The sequence below is a fragment of the Lathyrus oleraceus genome, chromosome 5 (assembly GCF_024323335.1).
Source record: "Lathyrus oleraceus cultivar Zhongwan6 chromosome 5, CAAS_Psat_ZW6_1.0, whole genome shotgun sequence".
Classification (NCBI taxonomy): Eukaryota; Viridiplantae; Streptophyta; class Magnoliopsida; order Fabales; family Fabaceae; genus Lathyrus; species Lathyrus oleraceus.
The window spans coordinates 272,880,604-272,896,594 of record NC_066583.1 but is presented as its reverse complement, the minus strand read 5'-3'; the positions used below and the strand labels follow the sequence as shown (position 1 = coordinate 272,896,594).

Below are 15,991 nucleotides of genomic sequence, written 5' to 3'. Positions count from 1 at the left end.
CAGCAGCTGAATCTCCTTGTTCTGAGGTGGAGCACTGTAGGGAACGAACAGTTCATTCTGCATTGAAAACTCGTCAGCCTCCCTGTCTTCCTCCTGGTCTTCATCAAACCCATAGAATGGAGGCACCATATTGTCCTTCAAATTCTGACTCGGCCCCGGTTGACCAGCAGCACCACCGAAACCACCGGCATTATTCACAATACCAACAGTTGTCCTTTTTCCACCATCTCGAGATCCCAGCCCCTGGTTGGAGACCCCATCCAGGTTAACCCCGCTGTTTGCTGCAGAAGCCCGCTCGAGCTTTTCAACTTTGTCTGCCAACGCCTTCTGACCAACTGCAAAGCCTTGCATGATGTTGATCAGCTCGTTCATTTTGTCCTTCAACTCGAGAAGATCTGTACTGGGAAGCTCCATGAGTCTGGGAGTATTGCGCCTGGTATAATATCTGTGAGGGCGTGTTGAGTGCAAAGGTACAGTTCTGCGAGCGCGAGCAATGATTCCTGTAACAATCAAGCACGTGTCATACCCCGATTTTGACCCTGAAATTTTTTCATTTTTTCTTTTATTTTTTTGCATTTTGCATACATTCATCAGTATAAAACGGATTTTAATATCTTGACTTTTTTATTTTTAATTTGATTTTAATTTCGAATTAAGTTTAATTCCAATTGTCAATTTAATCTTAATTGTTTATTTTTACTAATGATTAAAACTCTAATTGATTTTTTATTTCCAAATGAATGTTAGAGTTGATATCCAAGTAATTTTAAATGAATTATAAATTAATTTGATTTTAATTTGGTTTTTACTGATTTGTTATTATTATTTAAATTGATATTTAAGTTAGTTTTGGATTATGCCTAAAAATCCTTTCCATTTTATAAACCAACTTCTCAATTATCCACATTTTATGATCATTTGCATATCCATAAAAAATGCAATATAGAAAAAGCATGGTACGTAATGCTACATTCTCATACACTTCATTCCATTAATATTTATATATCATGAGCACATTTTACATATTAAAACAAGCATTTTACATAAGCATTACATTATGCCTCATTGATTATTCATATACATTTTATGCTACATACATCAAACTTCATGGCATACATCATGAGCAATTCAAATGAAAGAAGTCTATCTGAGTTCCACAACAGAAAAAACTCTTCAGCCTTTTCCCTCCACCATCAATGCACAACTTGTGGCCTCCGTTTTAAATCCCAAGATGAGCACAGCAGTCACATGAATTGGCATGTGACTAAGAACCGTATGTCTAAAAAACGTAAGCAAAAACCCTCTCGCAAGTGGTTTATGAGTGAGACGATGTGGCTTAGTGGTGCAGAGGCATTGGGAGTTGAATCTGCTCCAGGTTTCTTTGCCAACCGAGTAAAACCTGAGTTGTGATAAAAAAAAAACCGAAAATTGCTTTTGGAATCTCCAATGACTTCACTGCAGTAAACAAAAGTAATTACCAAGCAGTTAAAAATCCAGAAAATCCCAATTGAGCATAAGGACAAAAACGTAGAAGAAAGCAAACCCGCAGTGCACACAATAATCATTGTTCGCTTACCGTTGTTGAACATTACAGTGCAATTGTTTCATGGCAATTAGTAGCTCAAAAGGTTGATGGCTCTTTGGTTGACAAAAGACCCGGTGTTCGTCCTGAAACATACAGCAAGATCAACTCTCGTTAACCGGATTTCCTAGAGTGGCTCATTATTACTTTGATTGGTGCCGAAATTCTGCTGTCTCTATATGACATTGATCAGCGGTCTGCAATGAGTCCTTAGCAGCGGTTTGATGCAACAAAGTGAAGCCTACCTGCCAAAGAATAAACCAGTAGAAACTTGGGAAATTACAAACCAGTAGAAACTTACCTCATCCTTGACATATTGGAAAGTTTGATTTTTCGGTTCTTGGACTGAAACCAACTGCAAACGACGTCGACTGTTGAATATTGGTAGATTGTTGATGGAAGGCTGGATAGAATCAATTGCATCGTTGAAGGTTGAATAACACGTGCCGCTTGCATAACAAATTTGAGAAGATTACAAATCACGATGTTAAAGCTGTAGAGTATTTCTTGAAACACAAGTGCCAATCAAATGCTGAAATTGCTAAGGTGCTTGAATTTTTTCACTTTGCTTGCACGTCTGAGGATATAAATAATCTTGCTCATGCCTTGATGTTGAAAGAAGCAATGGATTCTGTTATGTTTCCTGCCATGAATAAAATAATCAAAACTTTGTACAATGGCCAAAGACAATGCTCATATCTCTATGCTTTCTCGCACTCATGAACAGCCAGCTTCACCAATAACTTTAGGGAAGGAAATGGCGATATTTGCTGTGAGACTAAGCAGAGAAAAGAAGGAACTGTCTCAAGTTGAGGTTTTGGGGAAATTTGCCGGTGCGGTTGGAAATTACAACGCGCATTTTCCTGCGTACCTTGATGTTAAGTGGCCTGACATTGCACAAGAGTTTGTACTTTCTCTTGGATTATGTTTTAATCCTTATGTTGCCCAGATTGAAACTCGTGACTACACGTGCAAAGGCATCTTATATCTCAAATGCACTATGGATGACTAGGGAGTGTTTGATGAATTTGAGCAACACACTCAGAATGGTTCATCACTATGTCATTCTACTCTTCTGCTTATGCACCTCAATTTCAGCCCATCAACATGAACACGACCCTTCAATCATCTCAACCATGGAACAATTTTCCGGTTACTCAATTCACGAACCCACTTCCATCTCTTCACTATCTGTTGACGCTCAGGGTTTGCAGAACCAGATTGATCAACTTTCAGGATTTTTTGACGCACCTGCTCCAGCAGTAACCAGGGTTTTGTATACTCACAAGGATGTTTTAGCTCGAAGGTATGTAAAAAACCTCATGGGAATTGTTGGTCTATCTGTGAGAGAAGATGCTGTTGGTAACATATTTGGTCATTGGGGTGAAAGTGAACCCGAGCTTGCTGCAGCAACAACCAACAATCCGCAGCAACTAGTCCTACCCCAAAGCCATTCCTGCGTTAACCAATTTTTCACTGCAGTAAAAGATAAAGTAATCAGTCAAAGCGTTAAAATTTCAAGGAAATTCCCAAATTGGAATTGAGACAAAAAACAAGAGGAACGCTCAGATGCTCAGATTACCTGTTAACGAATTCTAGCATCAAAAAGGACAATTCCAATTTCTGAGCATAAAAAAGGATGTTTACAGAGGTACTCTTTTGGAACCCAAAGATGCCTATTCAAACCCTAATCAGTGAGGATAAAAGGAAGAAAGCGATTCAGAAAAAGGGGGGAGAATTCGAAAGCAAATCGGAGGCGGAATTGAAAACTGGCAAACAGAAAAACCCTAACCTTAAAATCAAAGACAAACCTGGTTTGAAGAGTTGGAGGAGTTTGAAGCTTCATCACCGCCGCGAAACACCGTCCTCCACCATAAACTCTCACCTGCACTTCGACTCCGCCACTTTATCCGCCGTCAACAACAACACACACTACCTCACACCGTATTTTTTCTTCCATTTGCAACAACGCACCGTGCGCGGACGACACTAATCGCGGTTCCGTTTCCCCACTGTTTTCGAGATTCACACCAACAGCAGCGCAACTAGAGGTTGTTTTTCAACTGACAACCTCAGCGGCGCAAATACGGTACGAATAACTCAACGAGCTCTAGGCGATATTGGCGCTTCGACATTTGGTAAGATCCTGAGCCGAGAATGTCGTTGTAAATTTTAATTTGTCTAGCACTGTTACTGCATTATGCCTGATGTGTGTTTTGATTTTAAATGGGTCATATGGTGTGTGTATCTACTACCTTGTTTCAGTGTTTGTTCAACCATGTTAATTGTGGCCAGCAATTGTTGTTGAGTTGTTGGGTAGTTCTTTTCCTTTACGTGCCATTTGTTTTCTATATTAGTGGGTTATTTGTTTTATATATAAATTAATAAGTTATATAATATATGTGTTTTTAAGTTTGGTATATATAAATGTATATATCTTTCTTTTCTAGTTTGCAATTTTTATAACATGTATGTTTTTAGGTCCAGTATATATAAATATATATTTTTTATTTAGTTTCAATTTTTTAATTTTTCAATTCCTAAATGTATATACGTTACTTTCAATTTTCTGTATATATACACAGTAGCTATAAGTTTTTCATATATATATATATATATATATATATATATTATATATATATATATATATATATATATATATATATATATATATATACTATTTTGATATTTATTTTATTTTTGCTTTATGTCAATTTTGTAGCAATACAAATTCATTATATCATGTGTCGTGTTAGCTTTCTATTTTTCGATTACTTTGAGTGTATGTAAAAAATTGTGACACTACTGTAATAATAACATCTTTGGTTGCTGCTGTTTGGTGTATTATTGCGTCGTAATTTCGGAGTTCAAATTCAATTTAACTTCCGAAAATTGTCTGGACGCATAGATTGTTGCTCGACTTCTTATAGAGTGATTCATACATAAATCCACTCTAAGTTAGCTTGGAGCTAAATTCAGTTGCTCTCGGTTTCAGTTGGCATTCAGTCCTGTGGCTTACTCTTGGGCCTTCTTACAATGAACTTAACTTTCAATAATTTCAAACCTCGGTACCTTATTTGTTTTAATTTAATATTCAAATCATTTTCTAAATAAAACGCGAAGAAAAAGATTACCTGGATGGAATGTCCAGTCGTAATCCCGAATATTAGGCTCAAGCTGTAAGAGCTTGCCAGTCATAAATATTCGTCTTCACTTCCACCCTCTAATATTCAAAATCATTTTCTAAATAAAAGTTGGAAGAAAAAGGTTACCTGGATGGAATGTCCAGTCGTAATCCCGAATATTAGGCTCAAGCTGTAAGAGCTTGCCAGTCATAAATATTCGTCTTCACTTCCACCCTCTAATATTCAAAATCATTTTCTAAATAAAAGTTGGAAGAAAAAGGTTACCTGGATGGAATGTCCAGTCGTAATCCCGAATATTAGGCTCAAGCTGTAAGAGCTTGCCAGTCATAAATATTCGTCTTCACTTCCACCCTCTAATATTCAAAATCATTTTCTAAATAAAAGTTGGAAGAAAAAGGTTACCTGGATGGAATGTCCAGTCGTAATCCCGAATATTAGGCTCAAGTTGTAAGAGCTTGCAAGCCATAAATATTCGTCTTCTCTTTAACACTCCAATATTCAAAATCATTTTCTAAATAAAAGTTGGAAGAAAAAGATTACCTGGATGGAATGTCCAGTCGTAATCCCGAATATTAGGCTCAAGCTGTAAGAGCTTGCAAGCCATAAAATATTCGTCTTCTCTTTAACCCTCTAATATTCAAATCATCTTCTTAATAAAGTTGGAAGAAAAAGATTACCTGGAGGGAATATCCAGTCGTAATCCCGAATATTAGGCTCAAGCTGTAAGAGCTTGCAAGCCATAAATATTCGTCTTCCCTCCAAAACATTCATAAATATTCGAATCATTTTCTTAGCAATATTGGAAAGAAACAGACTGCCTGGGTGGAATGTCCAGACGTAGTCCCGAGTATTAGACCCAAGCTGTAAGAGTTTGTAGGTCACAAGTACTCGTCTTTCAAACTTCAAAATACCTAATTCATACCTTAATACTTCTTCAATAAAGATGGAAATGGAACATGGTGTATACCATGCACTCCTGAGGCTAGGATTGGAGATGTATATCTCGCTCATCCAAGTTCTCGCCATCACTCAAAATACATCCAACCAATCAAACTCTTTTCTCGCCGCCGTGCGATTAATCAAAGACCTTTTTCTTAAATGAAAGGTATCTTGTCTTAAGTGATATAAAACAATGTTTCGGCCACGATTGTTGAGTAGAGATAAATGACGCTGTTCCGAATGTAGATTTATAAATCCGTTCGATGTGTGGTATGCGTCCACTCCTCATCTGTTTTGGGTAAAACAATGTTTTCGTCGATTAATACAGTATAGCTTTCGCTAAAATCGACCAACAAACAAACATTTTTCTATCCAGAACTACGTAAGCCTTGATTTCTCTTTTGAGATACGTAGGAGCAGGATTTTTAAATCTTGTCAGGCCCACTAATAAAAAACTTAGGTTTAGTCCTTCGTTAAAATATCCAAAAACATTTCTTCTCATCTTTTCTTTCTTTCCCACCTAATAAATTGAAAAGCCTAACACTTCAAACTAACATTAATGCACACAACTGACCTAATGGTTCCCGTTGAGTACAACGGACGTGAGGGGTGCTAATACCTTCCCCTTGCGTAATCGACTCCCGAACCCTAATATTGGTTGCGATGACCATATCTTATCCTTTCTTTTGTCTTGGGTTTTATCGATATTTCCCCTTTCCTTTTTAGGAATAAATAAAATTCGGTGGCGACTCTGTTCAGTCCATCATTGCGAGCGTGCGATCGCGCTTCGCTTTGAAGTCGTATCCCCATTTTTTCGAGGTGCGACAGATGGCGACTCTGCTGGGGAATGACAAATCCCTAAGTGAGTCAAGCCTAGTTAGGTCGTTTGTGTGCCTTTGTTTGTTTACCTATGTGGCTTTTCTTTATTGTTTTTACTATCTCTATTGTCATATTGATATGAATCTGTCATATTGGTTCGATTATGGTTTGGTACTTGGATACTCTGATTGCAAACCATGTGGGAAAGACTTTTTACCCGAGTCTCGAGTAAAAACATAAGATAGGACGAGGTTGAGTAGTGCGGGTCTGCGAGATGTATTTCTCGTTGGGTCGGTACGAGAACCTCACTTAGAGTAGATTCTTGAGAGGATGTTGTCGCTCGGCAAGTAAGTTGCCGTAAGCTTCGATATTTTCTTTAGGATCCATGACTCTGAGAACCATTTGTAGAACCTTAGTTCTTTTCCCAACTAGGAAAGATGGTTGCGTAGTGTGGGTCTGCGAGATGTATTTCTCGTTGGATCGATGCGAGAACCTCACTTAGAGTAGATTCTTTAGATGAAGTTGATGCCCGGCAAGTAAGTTGCCGCAGGTAGCAAACAGTCTAATGGATCCATGACTCTAGGAACTTTTTCAAAAACCTTAGACCATACCTGGTGAGAACCTATTCTTGGAAAACAATCAGATTTGTCAGTACCTCAGACTTTTGAACTCGTGTATGAAAAAAACAAATGTGCATGGCTTGCATTGCATTCATTCGCATTCCATTGCATTTGCATCGCATCATAATGCATGTCATTTTCCAGACAAAATACCAAAAAAAACTCATCCATCTTTTGTCCGTGAAGCAAAGTGATTCTCAACACACGTTTAGAACAAAGAACCATGTCTCAGGAGATGATGGACGAGCTACGAAATAGCCAAGAAGCACTGAAGGAGGAACTTAACCTTTTGAAGAGCCAAATGAGATGGGTCTTGGAAACCCTGCAAGTCTTGTTGGGAAAAGAGGGTCACCCAATATACGCTGCTGCAACAAAGAGAGCTACTACGCCACATCCATCTGGTGTTACCCCAAGTCAAGGGAAATTCTATGTGGAAACTCCACATTTACCAGTATATCGACCTCCCTCAAGACGTCATCATCAACATCCTCTGGCTATTGCTCCTCAAAGTCACCAAAGCCAGGTTCAGAACAAAAATCAGAATCAGAACAAGAGGAGCAAGGATCACAATGACTCGATTCCGGTGCCATATAGCAAGCTCTACCCGCTACTGATCCAGAATGCTTTGGTGACCCCTCGAGCTCTCACGCCTGTGTCACCATACCTACCATGGTACAATCCAAATGCAACGTGTGAATTCCATAAAGGGGCATTGGGACATGACCTAGATTCTTGTTGTGCGCTAAAAGCCTTGGTACGAGGACTGATTAACAAGAAGAGCTTAGTCTTTGAAGAAGATCACCCGAAGATCAAGTGCGAATACCATACTGGAACAATGGGGCACTCCATCGAGGAATGCAAGAGTTTTAAGCTCAAACTGCAAGGATTAATTGACATAAGGTCACCAACACTCAAGGAGGAAGGCTCAGGTACATATACCTTGATTTCTGGGCCAGATAATGAGAAAGGGAAAGGACCTTTGAGACCCCTCAAGGTTTTGTACCACAAGGAAGATGTCAGGGATATGGCTAGTGAGCTATCATTGTTTCCTGGTAAGAGCATTGAGATACCGCCTTGGATTTCCAATGTCATGACCTATACCAATGAAAGAAAAGGAGAAGTGAGTAGTGGATCCAAGAGGGTTGCGTTCAACGATGAGAATGAAGGAAAAGAATTTGAAGATCATCGTGTCAATGTCAAAAAGCTTGTTGATCTAAACCTTCAAGTTTGAAGAAGTCAATTCCCTAAAGTCGGCAATCATTTGGCTGTTTCAACACTTCTTTTGTAGTTTCTTTGCATGTTGATTGTTAATTGCTTTTAAGCATTGTTGTTTTCTTTGAATTAGTAAGATTAATGAAAGGTTTATGCATCTTTTGAATTAATCCATTCGTATTCACTCGTTTTTCATTTATGTTAAAAAACAAAAACAAAATACTCCTCTCATTCACTTTTGTTTATCAAACTGTTGTGTTAACAAAGATTGGAGGGAGGATGATGAAAACGAAACACCTGAACGTGTTGTGGTATGCTTTTGAGTAAAACCTTGTCGATGATGTAAGGCATTGTTTCAAATCCCCAAACACTGAAGTTATAAGAAGTTAATCCCTAGACAACCACTTTGAACCTAGAAGTTGGTGTTTATTTCAGATCTAAAACCCTTAATCTTAACCTGGGGCAGGGTAGTTATGTTCAGATAGTTTGATCGTGCATTCGATCTTTCAAAAATCGTCCATATATACATCCTCTATTTAGGTTCAACCACATGTTATCCTTCGCGCACATGTTGAAGTGTCGAAGAAGCTAAGTAAAGCTAAAATTAGTGTTGGTTGATCCTCATCCACCAATAATGTGGCAAACACCTTAAAAAAAATAATAGAAAAAAAAGGCTCGCTAAGTCAAATACCACAAAATGACTTAGGCAAAAGTTAGGGCAGCCCGATGGACCGAAAGCTTCAAAAAAGCGGTCCAGGCAAAATTAGGGATAAAGGAAATCAATCAAAAGAGGTCACCAAAATCCTCAACAAAACAAAAAAAATAAGGTGACTGCCATTCAAGAAAATTCGTCTTGAATCCTCATCACACCTTCGAACCCTCTTGGAAGTCGAATGCGTGTATTGAATTAACTGAACATAGGAACTGGAGATCATCAAGAAGAATGGGTGGGTAAACATAAACTTTGAGCCTTATATCCTTTTGTTTCAAAAAAAACCGTGAACCAGACCACGTTACAACCCTTAAAAGACCTAATTGAGGCAGGGTTTATTTTGAAAGCATACTATAACAAGGTTGTGTTAACTTGACTCCAAACGATTTTTGTTTGATAGCACCAATTTGCATATTGTGAATGACTTGATCACCATTGTGTTCTTATCAATGACTCTTTCATTGTATTTCACCCAGTCATATCAATAAACCTTGATTTCAAATTTTGGCATAAGTATTGAATTAAAATTACCATTTTTGAATGAACAATCTTATTTGCGATTCAACACTTAGCATCAAAGAAATTCAATACACAGTTGAGGAACTTGATGAAGTGAAAGAAGTCTAGTCAGGGGAAAATCACTTTGAGCATCAGTTAATTCGAGCTAGTCACCCTAAGGGTTATCTAGCCAGGAGTAATCTGCTTCAAGACTTAGACCGGGGCAAGCCACCTCAGAGCTCAGTAAGTCCAATCACTCCAAGGTTCAGTTAGCCAAGAGTAATCTGTTTTTAGACTCAGACCGGGGCAAGCCACCTCAGAGCTCAATGAGTCCAACTATCCAAGGAAAGTCAGTCAAGAGTCTACCATTTCAGCATTTGGTTAGTCAAGATCAGACTACTGCAAGTTACAAACACTTGGGGCAAGCCATCTCGAGGTAGTCTCATGGCAAGTTGTTTCCAATCTCACTTTCAAAGTGAACATCTCCAAAGTCCCAACAAACTGGGGCAAGATGAGCCACAGAGGGGCAGAACCTCTTTCTTCGTGCTTTCAAACTGCTCAAACAAATTCTGCCATACGTCAACAACTATTGAGTTTAAGACGAGTGCTCGAAAACTATGCTAGAACGATTCGTTGATCCTTAAAAAGGATCTCATTGGCTAAGTTGTGGCTATCAAGCTGGATAGAATTCTCCTTTGACAACATCTATCACAAATATTTGGTTGAGTTCTCGGTGTTGAGGAATCATGAGCTTCCATAAAAAGCCTTTACAAACTCCCAGTCTGCCCAGTGTCAGCATTCTCATAATCATGATCATTCATATATCATGCATAAGAGGAAATTCAAATCATGCATAGCCGAAATGTACTTCGTGCTCATTTTGCATTGACCCAGGTCTTGTTGTCGATCCCAGATCCTTTGACCTCTAATTCCAGCTTGTCTTTGGTATCCCTAAACCAACATCCGGTTTTCACGGTCATTTTCAAGTCCAATTGTTGTTGGCAAAATCCGTTAAAGGGTGGTTGTAGTCCATTGCTTACGGTCAGAGTCCAATTGCCTTTATTCCGGGGTCAGGTCATACTTGAACCTGCTCTGAAGAGTTTTTCCAATTTTTGTTCAATACTATTCAGGTCATGTATGAACCTGTTGTTGAGCCTTTTATTCCGGGGTCCGGTCATACTTGAACCTGCTCTGAAGATTCTTTATTCAATCCTATTCAGGTCATGTATGAACCTGTTGTTGAACCTTTTTATTCTGGTGTCAGGTCATACTTGAACCTGTTGTTGAACCTTTTTATTCCGGTGTCAGGTCATACTTGAACCTGCTCTGAAGATTCTTTGTTCAATCCTATTCAGGTCATGTATGAACCTGTTGTTGAACCTTTTATTCCGGGGTCAGGTCATACTTGAACCTGCTCTGAAGAGTTTTTCCAATTTTTGTTCAATACTATTCAGGTCATGTATGAACCTGTTGTTGAACCTTTTTATTCCGGGGTCCGGTCATACTTGAACCTGCTCTGAAGATTCTTTGTTCAATACCATTCAGGTCATGTATGAACCTGTTGTTGAACCTTTTTATTCCGGTGTCAGGTCATACTTGAACCTGCTCTGAAGATTCTTTGTTCAATACCATTCAGGTCATGTATGAACCTGTTGTTGAACCCTTATTCCGGTGTCAGGTCATACATGAACCTGTTCTGAAGAGTTTTTCTCCATGATTATTCCCCAGCGTTGTCAGGTCATATGTGAACTGGTTGTAGCATTTTTTCCTTGATTCGGGTTAGTAAGTCATAGGTGAACTTACTACCGAAACCTCTTGTATCCCAAGTATCGATTATCAAATCTCATTTTGATTACTCCCCAGTGTGTGCCTGATTCTCCAAGCAGGATTGTCTCCCCAACAAGTTGTTTCTTACCATCTGTCTGTCTCCCTGTGGATCATCAACTTTCCCCACAGTTTGGTCTGTCTAAGTAGCATCTCCTGTTAAGGGTCCACCATATCCCTAGCAGATAAAAAAAATCACAAAAAAAAAAAAAAAAAAACATCTTCATCCATGCATATCATATCATATCATATCATATCATATCATATCATATCACATCATATCATATCATATCATATCATATCATATCATATCATATCGCATCATGTCATAGGGATTCAGGATCAAAATCCGGGTCTTCTTAGTATTTAACCATCTCCCACTATGATCATATGACGAGTGTCCTGCTTCATATTCTCTAGTTGAAGACGCTTAAATAGGGGCAACTGTCATACCCCGATTTTGACCCTGAAATTTTTTCATTTTTTCTTTTATTTTTTTGCATTTTGCATACATTCATCAGTATAAAACGGATTTTAATATCTTGACTTTTTTATTTTTAATTTGATTTTAATTTCGAATTAAGTTTAATTCCAATTGTCAATTTAATCTTAATTGTTTATTTTTACTAATGATTAAAACTCTAATTGATTTTTTATTTCCAAATGAATGTTAGAGTTGATATCCAAGTAATTTTAAATGAATTATAAATTAATTTGATTTTAATTTGGTTTTTACTGATTTGTTATTATTATTTAAATTGATATTTAAGTTAGTTTTGGATTATGCCTAAAAATCCTTTCCATTTTATAAACCAACTTCTCAATTATCCACATTTTATGATCATTTGCATATCCATAAAAAATGCAATATAGAAAAAGCATGGTACGTAATGCTACATTCTCATACACTTCATTCCATTAATATTTATATATCATGAGCACATTTTACATATTAAAACAAGCATTTTACATAAGCATTACATTATGCCTCATTGATTATTCATATACATTTTATGCTACATACATCAAACTTCATGGCATACATCATGAGCAATTCAAATGAAAGAAGTCTATCTGAGTTCCACAACAGAAAAAACTCTTCAGCCTTTTCCCTCCACCATCAATGCACAACTTGTGGCCTCCGTTTTAAATCCCAAGATGAGCACAGCAGTCACATGAATTGGCATGTGACTAAGAACCGTATGTCTAAAAAACGTAAGCAAAAACCCTCTCGCAAGTGGTTTATGAGTGAGACGATGTGGCTTAGTGGTGCAGAGGCATTGGGAGTTGAATCTGCTCCAGGTTTCTTTGCCAACCGAGTAAAACCTGAGTTGTGATAAAAAAAAAACCGAAAATTGCTTTTGGAATCTCCAATGACTTCACTGCAGTAAACAAAAGTAATTACCAAGCAGTTAAAAATCCAGAAAATCCCAATTGAGCATAAGGACAAAAACGTAGAAGAAAGCAAACCCGCAGTGCACACAATAATCATTGTTCGCTTACCGTTGTTGAACATTACAGTGCAATTGTTTCATGGCAATTAGTAGCTCAAAAGGTTGATGGCTCTTTGGTTGACAAAAGACCCGGTGTTCGTCCTGAAACATACAGCAAGATCAACTCTCGTTAACCGGATTTCCTAGAGTGGCTCATTATTACTTTGATTGGTGCCGAAATTCTGCTGTCTCTATATGACATTGATCAGCGGTCTGCAATGAGTCCTTAGCAGCGGTTTGATGCAACAAAGTGAAGCCTACCTGCCAAAGAATAAACCAGTAGAAACTTGGGAAATTACAAACCAGTAGAAACTTACCTCATCCTTGACATATTGGAAAGTTTGATTTTTCGGTTCTTGGACTGAAACCAACTGCAAACGACGTCGACTGTTGAATATTGGTAGATTGTTGATGGAAGGCTGGATAGAATCAATTGCATCGTTGAAGGTTGAATAACACGTGCCGCTTGCATAACAAATTTGAGAAGATTACAAATCACGATGTTAAAGCTGTAGAGTATTTCTTGAAACACAAGTGCCAATCAAATGCTGAAATTGCTAAGGTGCTTGAATTTTTTCACTTTGCTTGCACGTCTGAGGATATAAATAATCTTGCTCATGCCTTGATGTTGAAAGAAGCAATGGATTCTGTTATGTTTCCTGCCATGAATAAAATAATCAAAACTTTGTACAATGGCCAAAGACAATGCTCATATCTCTATGCTTTCTCGCACTCATGAACAACCAGCTTCACCAATAACTTTAGGGAAGGAAATGGCGATATTTGCTGTGAGACTAAGCAGAGAAAAGAAGGAACTGTCTCAAGTTGAGGTTTTGGGGAAATTTGCCGGTGCGGTTGGAAATTACAACGCGCATTTTCCTGCGTACCTTGATGTTAAGTGGCCTGACATTGCACAAGAGTTTGTACTTTCTCTTGGATTATGTTTTAATCCTTATGTTGCCCAGATTGAAACTCGTGACTACACGTGCAAAGGCATCTTATATCTCAAATGCACTATGGATGACTAGGGAGTGTTTGATGAATTTGAGCAACACACTCAGAATGGTTCATCACTATGTCATTCTACTCTTCTGCTTATGCACCTCAATTTCAGCCCATCAACATGAACACGACCCTTCAATCATCTCAACCATAGAACAATTTTCCGGTTACTCAATTCACGAACCCACTTCCATCTCTTCACTATCTGTTGACGCTCAGGGTTTGCAGAACCAGATTGATCAACTTTCAGGATTTTTTGACGCACCTGCTCCAGCAGTAACCAGGGTTTTGTATACTCACAAGGATGTTTTAGCTCGAAGGTATGTAAAAAACCTCATGGGAATTGTTGGTCTATCTGTGAGAGAAGATGCTGTTGGTAACATATTTGGTCATTGGGGTGAAAGTGAACCCGAGCTTGCTGCAGCAACAACCAACAATCCGCAGCAACTAGTCCTACCCCAAAGTCATTCCTGCGTTAACCAATTTTTCACTGCAGTAAAAGATAAAGTAATCAGTCAAAGCGTTAAAATTTCAAGGAAATTCCCAAATTGGAATTGAGACAAAAAACAAGAGGAACGCTCAGATGCTCAGATTACCTGTTAACGAATTCTAGCATCAAAAAGGACAATTCCAATTTCTGAGCATCAAAAAGGATGTTTACAGAGGTACTCTTTTGGAACCCAAAGATGCCTATTCAAACCCTAATCAGTGAGGATAAAAGGAAGAAAGCGATTCAGAAAAAGGGGGGAGAATTCGAAAGCAAATCGGAGGCGGAATTGAAAACTGGCAAACAGAAAAACCCTAACCTTAAAATCAAAGACAAACCTGGTTTGAAGAGTTGGAGGAGTTTGAAGCTTCATCACCGCCGCGAAACACCGTCCTCCACCATAAACTCTCACCTGCACTTCGACTCCGCCACTTTATCCGCCGTCAACAACAACACACACTACCTCACACCGTTTTTTTTCTTCCATTTGCAACAACGCACCGTGCGCGGACGACACTAATCGCGGTTCCGTTTCCCCACTGTTTTCGAGATTCACACCAACAGCAGCGCAACTAGCGGTTGTTTTTCAACTGACAACCTCAGCGGCGCAAATACGGTACGAATAACTCAACGAGCTCTAGGCGATATTGGCGCTTCGACATTTGGTAAGATCCTGAGCCGAGAATGTCGTTGTAAATTTTAATTTGTCTAGCACTGTTACTGCATTATGCCTGATGTGTGTTTTGATTTTAAATGGGTCATATGGTGTGTGTATCTACTACCTTGTTTCAGTGTTTGTTCAACCATGTTAATTGTGGCCAGCAATTGTTGTTGAGTTGTTGGGTAGTTCTTTTCCTTTACGTGCCATTTGTTTTCTATATTAGTGGGTTATTTGTTTTATATATAAATTAATAAGTTATATAATATATGTGTTTTTAAGTTTGGTATATATAAATGTATATATCTTTCTTTTCTAGTTTGCAATTTTTATAACATGTATGTTTTTAGGTCCAGTATATATAAATATATATTTTTTATTTAGTTTCAATTTTTTAATTTTTCAATTCCTAAATGTATATACGTTACTTTCAATTTTCTGTATATATACACAGTAGCTATAAGTTTTCATATATATATATATATATATATATATATATATATATATATATATATATATATATATATATATATATATATATATATATATATATATATATATATATATATATATATATATATATATATATATATATATATATATATATATATATATATATACTATTTTGATATTTATTTTATTTTTGCTTTATGTCAATTTTGTAGCAATACAAATTCATTATATCATGTGTCGTGTTAGCTTTCTATTTTTCGATTACTTTGAGTGTATGTAAAAAATTGTGACACTACTGTAATAATAACATCTTTGGTTGCTGCTGTTTGGTGTATTATTGCGTCGTAATTTCGGAGTTCAAATTCAATTTAACTTCCGAAAATTGTCTGGACGCATAGATTGTTGCTCGACTTCTTATAGAGTGATTCATACATAAATCCACTCTAAGTTAGCTTGGAGCTAAATTCAGTTGCTCTCGGTTTCAGTTGGCATTCAGTCCTGTGGCTTACTCTTGGGCCTTCTTACAATGAACTTAACTTTCAATAA

At 37.7% G+C, this 15,991-nt stretch overlaps 1 long non-coding RNA gene across 11 annotated transcripts; it reads right to left on the bottom strand.

The window, feature by feature from the left end:
* Positions 1–954: 954 nt before the first annotated feature.
* On the bottom strand, positions 955–15,205 carry LOC127083822 (uncharacterized). 11 transcript variants are annotated; one of them, XR_007788548.1, is made up of 5 exons: positions 14,673–15,203; positions 14,444–14,548; positions 13,733–14,337; positions 1,577–2,225; positions 955–1,455 (listed from the first exon to the last, which is right to left on the bottom strand). It is a non-coding gene; the product is annotated as an uncharacterized LOC127083822 (long non-coding RNA). The 11 variants fall into 11 exon arrangements; XR_007788549.1 differs by lacking the exons at positions 13,733–14,337; positions 14,444–14,548; positions 14,673–15,203 and adding exons at positions 2,454–3,058; positions 3,165–3,269; positions 3,394–3,914; XR_007788546.1 differs by lacking the exons at positions 955–1,455; positions 1,577–2,225 and adding exons at positions 12,234–12,734; positions 12,856–13,504 and having other exon boundaries at positions 14,673–15,202.
* Positions 15,206–15,991: the final 786 nt, after the last annotated feature.